The sequence below is a fragment of the Macaca nemestrina genome, chromosome 5 (assembly GCF_043159975.1).
Source record: "Macaca nemestrina isolate mMacNem1 chromosome 5, mMacNem.hap1, whole genome shotgun sequence".
NCBI classification, from domain to species: domain Eukaryota; kingdom Metazoa; phylum Chordata; class Mammalia; order Primates; family Cercopithecidae; genus Macaca; species Macaca nemestrina.
The window spans coordinates 134930784-134946667 of NC_092129.1; the positions used below are offsets into that span (position 1 = coordinate 134930784).

The 15884-nt window shown below is 36.8% G+C and overlaps 1 pseudogene; it reads left to right on the forward strand.

The window, feature by feature from the left end:
* The first annotated feature begins 1108 nt into the window (after positions 1 to 1108).
* LOC112428225 (large ribosomal subunit protein uL15-like) lies at positions 1109 to 1546 on the forward strand (annotated as a pseudogene).
* Positions 1547 to 15884: the final 14338 nt, after the last annotated feature.

Genomic DNA, 15884 nt, shown 5'->3' on the forward strand with positions numbered 1-15884 from the left:
ACTAGATCAGGTCTTTAAACAGACAGAAGTCAGGCTTAGAAACCAATTAAGTCCTGGTTGAAGTAAGGTGATCTGCTGTTCTCTGGCGGAATAGAATCATGCAGAGCCTATACATTATTTCATACATTATGTCTGATAGTCAATCAAAACCTACCAGGCATATGTATCAAGAGAAAAGAACAAGATAGAGAACAGTTGTTAAGAATAGACTCATAAGGATGCAGGTATTAACGTTAATAAACAGGGCATTTAAAATAAACTATGATTTACATGCTCAAAATTCTACAACAGGATAAAGAATTTCATCAACTAGAGTTAATAAGAAGAAGTATAAAATGGGAATGGGAACTCTAAAACTGAAAAATTCAATAACTAAAAAAATGCAATAAGTACGTTAAATAGCAAATTAGACACAGTTGAAGAGAAAATTAGTGACCTATAATTTCAGTACATAAAACGTATCCAAGTCTAAGATTAACACATATATTTGTGGTCCCAGAAAAGGACAAGAGAGAAAACAGGCAAAAGCAATTTTTGAAGGTTTTCAAAAATAATGAAATATATCAAACCACAAACTCAAGACTCATTATGAACTCCAATAATATCAAAGAAATCAATTTCTAGACATATCATAGGAAAACCAAAGACAAGGAGAAAATCTTTAAAGGAGATAGAGGGGGAAAAAAAAGACACCTTACTTTCAAAGCAGCAAGAAAGTGATAACGATACTTGCTGTCTCAACAGAAACAATGAAAGCTAGAAAGTAAAGTTTTCTCTTCAAAGTGATGAAATAAAATACTTTCTAACCTAAAATTCTATTCAAAATAAAAATATACTTAAAAATGAAAACAAAGGTTTTTTAAAATAATAACAATAATAGTTTCTTGCCAGTAGAATTGCATAAATATAGATACTGAAAGGCATTCTTTAAGAAGGAATATAATTATAGAGAAGGAATATAATTATACAGACATTGAACAGTAAAGAGCAATGGAAAAGGTAAATATGTGGTTAAAGCTAAATAAATTTTGTCTTATAAAACAATAATAAAAATGCCTAGTTGACTTTAAAATACATAGAGTATCTCTATGTTGTCTCAGTTGCTGACATGCCATCCAGAGTGAGAAAGACCCAGAAACTTTGGGGCCACATGAGCCACGGCCACAGCCTCATCAGCAAACACCAGAAGCACTTGGAAGGCAGTAGAATGCTGGTGGCATGCATCACCACAGGATCAACTTTGACAAATATCACTGGGACTACTTTGGGAAAGTTGATATGAGGATTACTACTTAGAGAGGAACCAGAGCTCCTGCTCAACTGCCAATCACGATGAATTGTGGACTTTGGTCAGTGAGCAGACACAGGTGAATGCTGCTAAAAACAAGACTGGGGCTCTCCTACCATTGATGTCGTATGATTAGACTACTACAAAGTTCTGGGAAAGGGAACGCTCCCAAAGCAGCCTGTCATTGTGAAGACCAGATTCTTCAGAAGAAGAGCTTAGGAGAGGATTAAAGGGTATTGGAGTGGGCTGGTGGTGTGAAGCCACATGGAGGGAGGTTTGTTAAATGCTAACAACTGCTACAAAAAAAATAAAAATAACAAAACAAAAATATATAGAATATTAAGATATGACAAAAAGGGCAACCAACAAAAGACAAAAGGGAGGTGATGAAGTTAAAGCATCCCAAGGTACTAACATTGTTCAGGAAGTGGCAGAAATAGTGACTTATGGTGAACTGTAATAAGTCAAGGATGAATATTTTAATTTCATGGTGAACTGTAATAAGTCAAAGATGACTATTTTAATCTCTAAGAAAATGATAAATGAAGGTATATAACTAAGATCATTGAAGGGCTAAATGATATAATAAAGTTGATTTTTTTATTATAAAGTAGATGAGACAGATATAAAACAAATAGAAAAAGAAATGTAAACCCAAATATTTCAATGATGCCACTAAATGTAAAATGTATCATATCATAATTAAATGAGAAACACTGTAAGACTGGGGGAAAAAATATGCTCCTTTCAAAAGCACCCCCCGCCCCACACCTTAAGTATAAGGACACATAGAGGTTGATGGAAAAAAGTATACAATCAGTGAGGTGTTGAAGCAGACTCACACTAGCTCATGAGCATCAATGATCAAATTTTTGGAAATATTGTGAGCCAATTAATGTCATGCTAGAAGCTTGAAATCAGTGCTGGTAAGAGTAGCTACATGATGGAAGGTGACAAATGCCACAAATCAGTGCTTCCCAAGCTTGGAAAGATAACTGTTAAAAATGTACAACATACATTGTTATATAATGGAAACAAAACCAAAAGAAAACAGATATAGTTATTTTAATATGAGTCAAAGTAGACATAAGACTAGTACTAGATATTAAGAGGGACATTTTAGAATGCTAAGAAGGCAATACACTGGCCAGGCATGGTGGCTCATGCCTGTAATCCCAGCACTTTAAGAGGCCAAGGTTGGGGGATTCCTTGAGGCCAGGAGTTCAAGACCAGTCTGGCCAACATGACCAAACCCTGTCTCTACTAAAAATACAAAATTTAGCAGGGCAATCACTTGAACCTGGGAGGTGGAGGTTGCAGTGAGCCAAGATCGCGCCACTGAACTCCAGCTTGGGCGACAGAGCTAGACTTTGTCTCAAAAAACAAAACAAAACAAAAAACAGGCAATACACCAGGAAGATATAACAATTCTCAAAATGTCCATGCCCACTAACATAGCTTCAAATATATAAAGTTGATAGGATTAAAGAGAGGAATAGTTTCTCAATCATAGTAGGAGATCTTAGCACACCTTTCTATTTTTAATAAAACAAAGGAAAAAATTAATGAGGATATACAACTGTGCCATTCAATATGAAAGCCATTAGGCAAAGGGGACTATTAAGCACTTAAAATATGGCTAATGCAAATCGAGAATGGAATTTTTTATTTTATATATAATCTTAATTAATTTAGTTTACATTTTTAAAACTGAAGCACTGTAAATTTTTTTATTGTTAAGCACAATCTTATTTTTTTGGTAGGGCTTCATTTCACTTTCATGATTGAGGACTAAACTCTAATTTTTTTTTTTAAATCTTGCCCAAATTCTTGTCTAAGGGGTCTGAGGAGTCATGCCCTACAAACCATAAATTATCATCAGATGAGGTTATTTAACCCTGTATATCATGACTTACTTTCCAATCTGACTCCAGCATAACAGGGAAGATGCAGAAATGAGTAGAGATGCAAAAATTAGTACTATAACCAATACAATAACATTTTTTTTTTTTTGATATGGAATCTCCCTTCGTCGCCCAGGCTGGAGTGCAGGGGCACGATCTCAGCTCACTGCAACCTCTGCCTCCTGCTTTCAAGCAATTCTCTGCCTCAGCCTCCCGAGTAGCTGGGATTACAGGCGTCTGCCACCACACCCAGCTACTTTTTGTATTTTTAGGAGAGACAGGGTTTCACCATCTTGGCCAGGCTGGTCTTGAGCCCCTGACCTCATGACCTACCCGCCTTATACTACCAAAGCTGATACAATAACTTTTTAAGAAGACTGAACATAAGGATGCTGCAAATTCTACAATGAATGGCAATTTTACTTTTCTGTGACAAAACAAAGCAAAAAAAGCTGTTCGTTGTGTAAAAATATTTTTAAGGATTAAAGTGAAGAATATTGTTACATTTTTATCATTATGTAAGAAGTTTACTCTCAGTAGTCAAAGGAAAATTGGCAACACTGTCCGCCTGAAATCAGAATGCAATGTCCAATTTTAAAAAGTTAAACAATATATAACAAGATCCAGCCTTATAACTTAGTCCATCTATAAAACAGCTTGGATTTTGCAGAAAATAGAAAAACATTTTGAGAAAGTAAATTCTAAATTTAGAAATGGAAATGTTGTTAGAAAGTTCTGAGGAAAGTAAAAAAAGAAGGTATTTTACATTCAATAATCTTGTAAATATCTTTGGTTAAGCCACTAAACCATTGATCGTAGATAACAAAACTTTTCTAAAAATATCAAAGATTAATTGACTGAAAATTTGAAAAATTGCAAGTACTTTTCTTTAGCTTTACTTGAGTCATATAGGGTCAAACAGACCCTGCTGAATTAATATTCAGAGTATACAGTGTCTTGGATGTTCCAATTGCCAAAAAACAACAAAAAAAGGTGTACATTTGCAACCTAAAATTTAAATTTTTGGCATGGATATTCTTTAATTTTTTATATCTGTCAAAGAAGAATTTCCACTAGATACAAAAAAAATAGTTTCTATCACAACAGATGGTGCTTCAGTTATTTTAAATCAAAACTCTGGATTTACTAGAATTTTAAACCACAGACTCAAGTTTTCCTCCTACTTCATTCCAATATGTGCTACATATTGAAAATATTTGTGCTCATCATTCTGAAACAGTCTCTATGAAGAGTGTCAAGCATACTGCAAAATTATTCAGTATGTAAACATAAATGTTATGAATCATTCATTTGTGGAACAATTAAAAGAAATAAAAGACAGTGAAGGTAATTGTCTTATGTTCTTTGCCAATTGTTGTTGGTTGAGTTGTGGAAAAGTTTTACAAATATTTATTGCAATGTTAAGTCCAATTCTAGAAAATTTTGAAACTAAAGGAATGTCTGTCAAATATTAAATAATCAAAGAAAAAAAAACCAGTAGTTTGATTTGTGTTTCCTGACGGGCATCACACTGCACATGAAGGAGCTAAATTTTCAAGTTCCAAGGAAAGAAAAAGCTATTGTAACCTACCTAGACAAGTATGTGAATTAATATTGACAGGGAATATTTTATATTACAATCAATAATGATGTTGTTTTTACATTTTCATAACAAGAATCAATATATAGAAGATTTTAGTTGTAATTGAAAATATGTAAATTGGTAACAAACACTACAGGAAATTTGAGTAAGGCTTTCTTGATACTGATAAATTTTAAATTGCTTCCAATTTTCATAATACCCCTTTGAAATTGATATTAATTTGTGCATGGTAGTTTGTGTAGCTACTATTATGAGTTATTTTTGTACTTATTTTTATTTTAATTTTACGAATACCCTTTAGAACAAGAATATTCTGTCTTGTCCTTCAGTTTTGTTTTTAATTATTTAAAGCATAAGTTCTTTGACCAGGCTTTATTTCGACCTTGTGAAATGGTAACTCATATATTTTACAGGATTCTATTACAATAAATTCTATTTTATGATGCAATGTAAAAAAATTTAGTAAATGTACTTAACTTGTATAGATGACTTTTTTTTTTTTTTTTTTTTTTTTTTTTTTTTTTTGAGACAGAATCTCACTTTGTCCCCCAGGCTGGAGGGCAGTGGTACGATCTCTGCTCACTGCAACCTCTGCCTCCCATGTTCAATTGATTGTCCTGCCTCAGCCTCCCGAGTAGCTGGGACTACAGGCACACCCAACTAATTTTTTGTATTTTTAGTAGAGACGGGGTTTCACTTAGCCAACTTAGCCAGGTTGTTCTCGATCTCCTGACCTCGTGATCCAACTGCCTCGGCCTCCCAAAGCGCTGGGATTACAGGCGTGAGCCACCCCTCCTGGCCAACTTTTGAAAATGATATGCTTTCCCTTCAAAGTCAAATCAAGTTTTCTAAAACAGATAAATCTATTTTCTCAATGTGGATGCGAATTTTTTTAAAGGACTTTTTTGCCACTTGATTAGGGTACTAAAAACATTTAAGACTGGTTGAAACAACCTGGATATGTGAGTCCGTGAATCTACTTTTTCAACAGTAAATTTTATGAGATCTAAACACAGATCAAAATTTAGTACCTGCCATTGCACTCCAGCCTGGGCAACAAGAGCGAAGTTACGTCTCAAAAAAAAAAAAAAAATTAGTACCTGCATTGAGATGTGCTGTATATATAAATTGCGTATTAGATATTGAAGGCTAAATATGAAAAAAAAATTCATTAATGATTTTATACTAACCACACTTTGAAATGAAAATGATTTGGATGTATTGTGTTAAATAAATATATAACAACTTAATTTTACTTAATTTTTACTTTATAATGTGGGCTACTAGAAAATTTTAAAATAAGAATTACATATGTAATTCTCTTGTTGTCCAGGCTGGAGCGCAATGGTGCAATCTCAGCTCACCGCAACCTCCGCCTCCCGGGTTCAAGCGATTTTCCTGCCTCAGCCTCCTGAGAATCCCCTCCCAGGAATTCTCAAGCGTTATCTTTCTGTTGGATTATACTAATATAGAAGATCTGAACAGCAAGAATGATTGAAATGACCTAAATGACATTTATAAAACACGGTACTCTACAACTACATAATATACATATTTTCACGTGCATATGGAACATTTATCAAAATTTATCAATGCTGGTCCCTAAAGCTAGTTTTAATAATTTTCAAAGAACTGAAATTATTCAAAGTATGTTCTTGCCAATGTCAATATAACACTCAAGCAAACAAAAATACGTCAGCTGAATTTATCTTATACAATGGTTGAAATGTCAAGTGTGACGAATATAGAGCTACATATAAAAAATAAATATTGCATAAAATCATAGCACTCAATAATATAGAGACCTACACATGTGTTAACAGTATATGTTTTAAAAATAAATAGGCCGGGCGTTGTGGCTCACGCCTTTGATCCCAGCACTTTGGGAGGCGGAGCGGGTTGAATCACCTGAGGTCGGGATTTCGAGACCAGCCTGACTAACATGGAGAAACCCCATCTCTACTAAAAATACAAAATTAGCCAGACGTGGTGGCGCGCACCTGTAGTCCCAGCTACTCAGGAGGCTGAAGCAGGATAATCGCTTGAACCCGTGAGGCGGAGGTTGCGGTGAGCTGAGATTGCCCCATTGCACTCTAGCCTGGACAACAAGGGCGAAACTCTGTCTCTAAATAAATAAATAGATATTATGTGAAAGGACCTTAGGTTATTTTAGATATTATTATCAATAAAATGGTTAAAGACTATTTTTAAATATGCTTTTTATTAGTTTAGAAAAATGAGGTCTCACTCTAGTAGTATTTCTGAAAAACAAAAAAATAGACACTGTAGCTTGATGAGTAACAATGTAATTTGAACTTTCCAATGAGACCTTTTTTAAGACTCAGCTTAATTTTTTATTCACAATGGTGGGAATTCTGTGTCGCCGTATTTACCCACAAAACCCGGAACTTCCTACCACAGGAATATAATAATGGGATTTACTTTGTAAGAATGCCATTATCAAATTAACAATTATGATTCGTAAATAGATAAAATATACTTTTTCTCAATTTCCAGGACAATTAGTGGATGGTCAAAAGGGATTTCTTTTCCTTTTTCTTTTTTTAAAATAAAATAAAATAGAAGCTACTTTTAGGAGAAAAAAAAAATGAACCATTCAGGTTATTTGGGTTCAATACATGTAGAAACAAGATAGAAAACAAGCCATTATAGAAACTGGCACTCTGCTTTATATTCGCACGTTCAGTACTTGTTTCGCAAAGACTAAGAATGTGTGAATGTTGTCCACCAGTTGGCTGATTTAGAAGAACTGTGCTCTAAAAGTCCCTAGAGGCCTAAACTTTTAATTGGACACTAAAAAAAAAAAAATCACTTGCAGTAATCAGAAAGTTCAATATTAGAAGTAAAAAGGATAATAAGCAAGAAGGCCTCAAAAAGCTATATTTATTTAAGGAGTAAAGACTAAATTGGCTTGCTAGGGAGGGTAAAGTGAATTACTTGTAAACTCTTCCGCACAGTACTACACTCCCGTTAAACATGTTGGAAGAGAGTCTTTGTAGGAAGAACCACAGAACACTTTTCTTCTCTCCAAAGGAGGTTGGCTCCCCAAAACTACAGGACGGTGAAGAACGTAGATTCCTCAGTTTTCTAAATTTCCCTCTGTCTGACTTTACTGTTTTACCAATATTTGTTCTAGTCTTAATTTTTTTTACTGTCTTCTTCCTTTAAGCAGTCTCAAATCCTTTGTGGAATAGCACAGCCATTCATGAAGAAAAACAATTTTAAAAAAGGTTAAAAAATATTACATTTTCTACCTTCTTCATTGTCAAGATCCTGTAATATAACCTGTTAGCGATGTTTCTCAATCGACCCTTCTTAATTTCCTTTCTTCTTACCTAGGTTGCTGGGATGGCTTGTGTCTTCATGTGTAATGACCAAAATGTCCTACAAGTTAATGAACACAGTTATCCTCAGCCAAATGGCTGGTATCTCCTCTCAGATTCATTGATTTTTTTTTTTTTTAGTTCACGAAAGTAGAAGGCTTACTTAAAAGCTATGGAGAACATTGTCTAGCTACTGGCCTCCTGTACTGGCAGAGTGTAAGCACAGTGGCCTGTGGGCCAGCATATCTGTTGCTTGTCACGGCCACTGAGATCTGGAGTTGGGGGCAGAGGTGAGTATTAGGCCAGAGCTCAATGAATAAGCGGTCATTACAGGTAGACTGATGGAACTGGGAATCATATGCAGAAGAGTTAACAAAGCATGGAATAATGAGGCTAATATAAATAGTATGAAATAGTTTTAGAAAGAATTGCCCAATTCACAGATCTGCAGAGTCAAATGTAAAACTTAATCATTTCACCTCTTTCAAAGCACTAGTGATCTTTATTCATGTATTTGCTCTGAAACATACTTACTTAAAGTCATGGCCAAATATTAATTTTTGTCTTTGATGCTCTGAGGTGATGGGAGTAGGTTGACTGTCCTTATTAAAATCTCTGTAAGGTTTTCTAAAGGATGCTCCATAGAGTGCATACAGACATGGACTCACACTTTCCCAGAGGTAGCCAATGGCATGAAAAGTACTTGCTGTTCCTGACACATCGAGCCCATTAAAATCTGATTTCAAAATCTAATATAGATTTCTTCTAGAAGTTTAAATGTAAACAAATCTTGAAAGCCATATGATTTATAAAGATAAATGTGCTGAAATATATATATTGAGTCTAGCAGCCACTTATGGTGTCACTGAAGCCTTGCAAGGAAGCAGCATGCCTGGACTCCCTCCCACAACATTACTGACATGAATACAGGCTATTTCTATAACAATAATGACATTATACAATTAGCAGCTGACTTTTTAAAGTCAGAGACTTGTTATGGGTATTGATAGCATTAGTTTTTAAATAGAAGATAATTTAACCAAAAACAAATAAACAACAAAAAATATAATGAACTTGCAAGTCAGACAGACCTGTCACCTTTCAGCCACTTGACTTTGGAGAAGTTTCATGACCTCACTGGGCCTCGGTTTCCTCAGCACCTGATCAATAAACACATTTCCATCTGCTTTATTTCTTCAACCATAAAAAAAATACTGATGAAACTTTTCTGAACTAGCAAGTCATGAAGATAGGATACAAAGTCAAATTATGTGTTTTCTTTTGTAGTCAGCTGAAAAATGGCTTCCCAAGTATGTCCATTTCCTAATTCCCAGGTCCTGTAAATATATTACCTTACATGGCAAAAGAGACTTTGTAGATGTCATTAAATTAAGGATATTGAGATGGGAAGAGTATCCTGAATTATCCAGGTAAAACCAATGTAATCACAAGGCTCTTTAAAAGATAGAGACAGGCAGGTCAGAAAGAGAAGATGATGTCCTGATGGAAGGAGAGATTAAAGAGCAAGAGAGAGATTTGAAGATGCTATATTGCTGACTTTGCAGATGAAGGAAGGGACCATCAGCCAAGGAATGCAAGTAGTTTCCAGATACTGGAAAAAACAAGGAAGCCATTCTCCCCTAAAGCATCTGGAAGGAATGCAGCCCGGCTAACGTCTTGATTTTAGGACTTCTGACATCCAAAGTGTAAGATAATACATTTGCGTTGATTCAAGCTACTAAGTTTGTGGTAATTTTTTACAGCAGCAATTACATCTTTCAACATTGATTCCACTCTAACAATTCCATAGTGGATGATGTGGCATTCTGCCCAGCTAGGGGTAAGTTCCTTGTGAAAAATTGCAACATTTGTCAACAGACTGAAAATGTGTTCATCATTTGACCCAGTCATACCACTTTTAGGACTCAATTACAAATAAACAATGATAAACTTGCCCAGTGCTCACCTTGTTACTATTTATAACAACAAAACATGAAAATAGCTTAACTATCCACTGATAAGGGTGTGGCTGCATAAATTATGCAGCATGTAAATTATGTATGAAACATTATCAATTTATACATGCAATACATCCTCAATTGCATTTTTTAGTGCCTGGATAAGAATAAAATGACAATTAATAGAAAATATAACAAAACGTATAAAGAGGTTATCCTCTAGATGGTGAATAATTTTTATTTTTCAAACCAATATCTTTGTGTATTTCCAAAATTTCTATAAAGATATATATGATTCTACATATGAATCAATTATTAAAAACAAGTGTTACACTGTGTTGGCAACTCATGCCACAATTCAGTATGAAAATGGATTATTAATAAGAGACTCCTGACATAACAAAAAACCACCAATCTAAAAAAAAAAGAAAAATAATCTGCACATTTAAAAATTTCAACATATTTTTTAAGTACGGCAATATCTAATTAATCAAGCAAAAATATGTTGCACATATGTAACTTTTCTGGATAATTGAAGCCATTCATTCCCTTTAGTTCTCACCATTTCAGAGATGTTAATACTGTTATGGTGAAAAATTTTGAATCATGTGTTATATATGTCTTTCTTTTTTTTTTTTTTTTTTGAGACAGAGTTTCTTGTCACCCAGGCTGGAGTGCAATGGCACTATCTCAGTTCACCGCAACCTCCACCTCTTAGGTTCAAATGATTCTCCTGCCTCAGCCTCCTAGTAGCTGGGATTACAGGTGCCCGCTAACACATCCGGCTAATTTTCTGTATTTTTAGTAGAGACAGGGTTTCGCCACTTTGGGTAGACAGGTCTCGAACTCCTGACCACAGGTGATCCACCCACCTTAGCCTCCCAAGGTGCTTCCACCTGCCTCAGCCTCCCAAAGTGCTGGGATTACAGGCATGAGCCATAGCGCCCGGCCTCATGTGTTATACATTTCTACCCATCATTAGAGCAGCAGTCAATATACATGATTTGTAGGATCATTCGATACCGGGTGCACCACTTAAGATGTGTGTATTTCCAATTCCTTACCTATAAACTGGAAATAAAACTTCATACTCTGGCTACCACACAAAGTGTTTGGGGAGTCAAATGAGATAATATGTGTTTTAAAACCTTAAAAACTGGAAAGTACTATACAAAAATAAGAAATGTAAATTATTTTTGTATTCTAGGAAATTCAGAGCTACTGTTGTAAACATCAATATTTGTTGGATGCTGCATTAAATGATGCCACGTGAGTTGTCTAAATATTCAGTGCTAATTGTTCCTCATTTCATAGGCCAATGTCCCATGTTTTTGTGAATTAAGTCTTTTTAGAATCTATGCCATGATTATTTCTTAAAACGCATAAGAATGAATGGGGGAGAGAATCTGAATATACAGGACTAAAATGTACATGTATACGTGTGTGTCTATGCATGTTTATATATATACAGGCAAACAGATATATGCACACTCTTTTTTGTTTATCCATGTTTTAATTGTATTTAAAAAGCAGCAGTTCTCTCTCCTTTTAAAAAAATCACCACTCTAGTTTTCATCTAGTTAAGACTTTGGCTATAAATCTTAAAATAACCTACCCTATATCCTCATGTCAGGAAAAATGCTCTAACTTCTAGTCCCGTGAGGCTTCTTCTTTCCCTGCCACCCAGATTCAATCCTCTAGCCCTTCTGTTTCTTCTATACACGTGGAAGATAAAGGCTCCAATTCTGAGAAGAGAAGCTATGAGAAAAATGAAACAATCACTGACTCCTCAGGGTTATTTTATTTGCACTTTCTGAGTCATTTTGATTCACACAGGTAAGAGTCAGGGTTTAAATTAGACAATTTCTGGCTGGGAAAGTTATACTGTTCCTAAAATGGAACGTGGAGAAAGGAGGTGTGACAATAGTGTAAAATGACTCATCGTCAGCCACAATTAGACTCTCTCCATTGCCTGCCAAGTGCCCAACAGCCCTGGGCTCAGAGCCACACAGTCTCTGTTAAAGGCCGCCTTGGCTTCTGGTAATCTTCCTCAGTTACTGAAAATTATCGATCCTGTTTCCACACATCTCAATGTTAATCGGCTTCTCCTGAAGTGTCCCCATGGACACCAGAGACCAGCTTGACCTGTTAAATAAGCAGAGTTGATTCCTATTAATATTTTTTCTCTTTTAAGTTGAAGAGTTAGACACCACCAACTGAGGCAACTTTTAATTTGTTCTTAAAATAGGACAATCATTTCTGTATGACCCACCCACATGAGTCCCTATCACTGATAGTGATTCAGCAGTATAAGTGGTACCAAGAGAGATGGCGGGACAGGGCGAGCCTAGATGGAAAGAAAAAATCGCACAAGAGGTAAAATCATATGGACACATGGGCTTTAGAATCAAAGAATTCAAATCCTTGAGCTATCACTTCTCAGCTATTTGCAATTATCAATAAATTGAAATATAAAATATAGATACTCAATTCTCAAAATAGTCCTCTTAAGAATGCAAAGAAAACTTTCATCATGGGATGCTGGCATTTCTGGTTGCAGCATATATGTAATCTGCATTTAAAAAGTAATAAATTTAAAAATCCAAGGTGTCTACAAGAAAACAATACAAGGGAACAAATCAATCTCTAAGTTTGCGGTTTTGGTTTTGGCTTTTGATTTCCTAATGCCTTATGAAAATCAAATTCTAGCTCAACAGAAGATAGATTTCAACAACTTCCACCATAGTCTGTGTTCCTTGGGACAGCACTGGCTTTATATCTAATACTTTCCACTGTTTTTTAACTGAGTCTGCTTGAAGAACACACACTGTGTTTCGCTGCCTTGTTGCATGTCCTGTGGCACCCTGAACAGTGTTAGGCCCATAGTAGATATGCAGTGAACATCAATTTACTGAAAGAACTCACGATTCTATCATCCTCAGTGCCTCTGAATGCTTCCTATGACAGTAATGCAAATGTTTGTCTTTTTCTGCAGATACCATCAGTTAGGTTTGCCCTTTCTAAGGGAACTCAACTGTTTCCTGGAGTGCTGCTATTTGAATTTCATACTTTTCTGTTGTGGAAACGAGATGATGCCCTCAACCCCCATTATTCTGAATAAAGACAGGTGCAACCAACCTGCTTCTCCAGAGATCTCCCAAGACTTCAATAACGGGGTCGAAGGAAACAGACACCCTTGGGGTAACCCCCACTGCCCCACAGAGGAAGAGAGAACTGGTATACTTGCTCTAAGAACACACCTCCCATTAACCTACAACTCTACCTACCTCCAGCATCAGTGTAAAGAGGGGCCTCTAGAAACTCGCCCTCTCTGGCCCCCTCTAGTCAGAGCCTCACCCCACCCTCTCCTTTGGATCCACCTTATTCACTTTATTCCTGTTTATGAAAACCACCTCAAAAGCCCCAAACTGCAAAGCCACCCCTCAACTCCCACATTGTAAGGGTCTGCTCACCCCCATTCTGCCCATGTCTTCCACATTTCCCCCAATCCTGAGATCCTTCCATTGTGCTATTTGGATTCCTAGCAAATCACAGAGGACAAATCCCCCTTATTGTCCTCTCTTCTCTGAATGTTCTCTCATTTTCTTGTTGTTCAAACAGAAATCAGGTCCACAGGAGTCTTTCCACCCCACTAACACCCATGATTCATTGATTCTTAAATCTCGTTGCTGTCCACTGCTCCTGCCCTTCTTGATGGTTTCACTCCCCTCCTTACGCAGCTGAAACTCCATAGTTAATCCTTTGCATGTACCCTTTTGCCCTTAACCCTTTCTCATTTGCTCCCACTTCCTTGGCAAACCACAAACTTGGCTAAATCCAACATTTCATTCCCTGAAGCCCACTCTAGCAGTGGTTGATTTTCCCCCAGACCTGGAAGAGAGTAAGTGTCCTCCTTGCCTGCCCACAACCTCCATTGCTGCTTTTGGGCTGTTCTCTTTCCTTCAATTCTGAATTTCACTGTAACTGTCATCTGCTGCCCCCAAGTCCTGCCTCCTTATTTTCCATGGGAACTCTTGGTTCACTGTCACTTCGTACTATTTTGGTGCTAATCCTTAGTCATTTCAATATACATGTAATTGTGACTTCTAATGCCTGGACTACCCCATGGTCAGACTCTAAGACCTCATCATTACCATCCTTTACAGAGCTGCGCACCCTTCACAGTCTCAGGTGTGCACATCCCACTCTCTGCCAGCTGCCTCCTAACTGCAACTCACTCCCTCTAATGCCTTATGCCAACTGTCTTTCCACCACACTGACACCCAGTATTCATCGATTCTTAAATCCCTTTACTGTTCACTGTTCCTTAGCTCCTTAATGGTTTCACTCCCCTCTTTACACAGCTGAAACTCCATAGTCAACCTTCGCATGCACCCTTTATGCCCTTATCCTCTCTCATTTGCTCCCACTTCCTTGGCAAACCACAAACTTGGTTAAATCCAAATCAGCACCTTTTCTGCATACATTCTCTTTAAATTTGTGACCACTAAATCAAGTGGCCTCTTTATGGTGCCCAGCAGTCATAAGATACCCCACTTTCCAAAATGACTATTCCACACGTTCTCTTCCCCTCTCAAATTCCACACTTCCTCCCCCATTCTTATTCTCAGCCAATGATCTTTCTTTCTATTTCTCTGAGAAAATAGAAGCAAACGGAGAAGAACTTCTACAGGCTCCCACCATCACTGCTTCCCACCACCAGCATCTATATTCAATGACTCTGGGTTTCTACCTGTTAACCAGAGCTGATCCTCTGCAAAGCCAGCCTTGAGCCCTGAGTACTAGATCATAGCTACAGGAAGTTTTACATTGCAACTCATTAATTTTTCCTAGCTGCAAGGAGCTTCTAAAATAATTTGAAAAGGACATTTCATAACAGTTTGTCAGTACAGGAGATTTTGCTATTATTAATATACACAACAGATCACAGTGAAGGAAAGACTTGACTTGGGTGGCCATTACAGCTAACTCTGGGCAGCTGTGAAGTAACGGAAAAAACACCAGTTAGGTGTTTCAATGCTAGTGCTTTTAAAGTGACCTTGGGAAATTATTCCAGAGTTATAACAAACTGAGTTTGAATCATAATTCTGCTACCAACTGGCTTTGCTATTTGGACAAGTTATGAAATAGCAAAGGCCTTTAGTTCCTGTACATAACAGCACTGCCTCATATGTTGTACTGAGGTCTAAGTGCATAGAATCATATAAAATGTTCGTTTTTAAATTTATTTTCAAGATGGAGTCTCACTCTGCTGCCCAGGCTGGAGTGCAGTGGCTCTATCTCAGCTCATTGCAAGCTCCACCTCCCGGGTTCACGCCATTCTCCTGCCTCAGCCTCCCGAGTAGCTGGGACTATAGGCGCCCGCCACCACGCTTGGCTAATTTTTTCTTTTTTTGTACTTTTAGTAGAGACGAGGTTTCACCATGTTAGCCAGGATGGTCTCGATCTGACCTCGTGATCCGCCCACCACAGCCTCCCAAAGTGCTGGGATTACAGGTGTGAGCCACTGCACCTGGCCTAAAATGTTCTTGAAATATATAATTTTCATGTTTAGTTTCTTCTTGATGTGTTCATTTTACACTGTTAAAAAGTAAAAACATTGTAATATCATTTCCATGCTGTGGAAGGAGGAAAAGTGACCAAACCCTGCCCCAGCCCCCAAGATGTCCATGTCTGACTCCCCAGAGTCTGTGAATATGTTACCTTACCTGGAAAAGAGAGTTTGTAGATGTGATTAAGGATTTTGACATGGAGAAGTTATCCTTT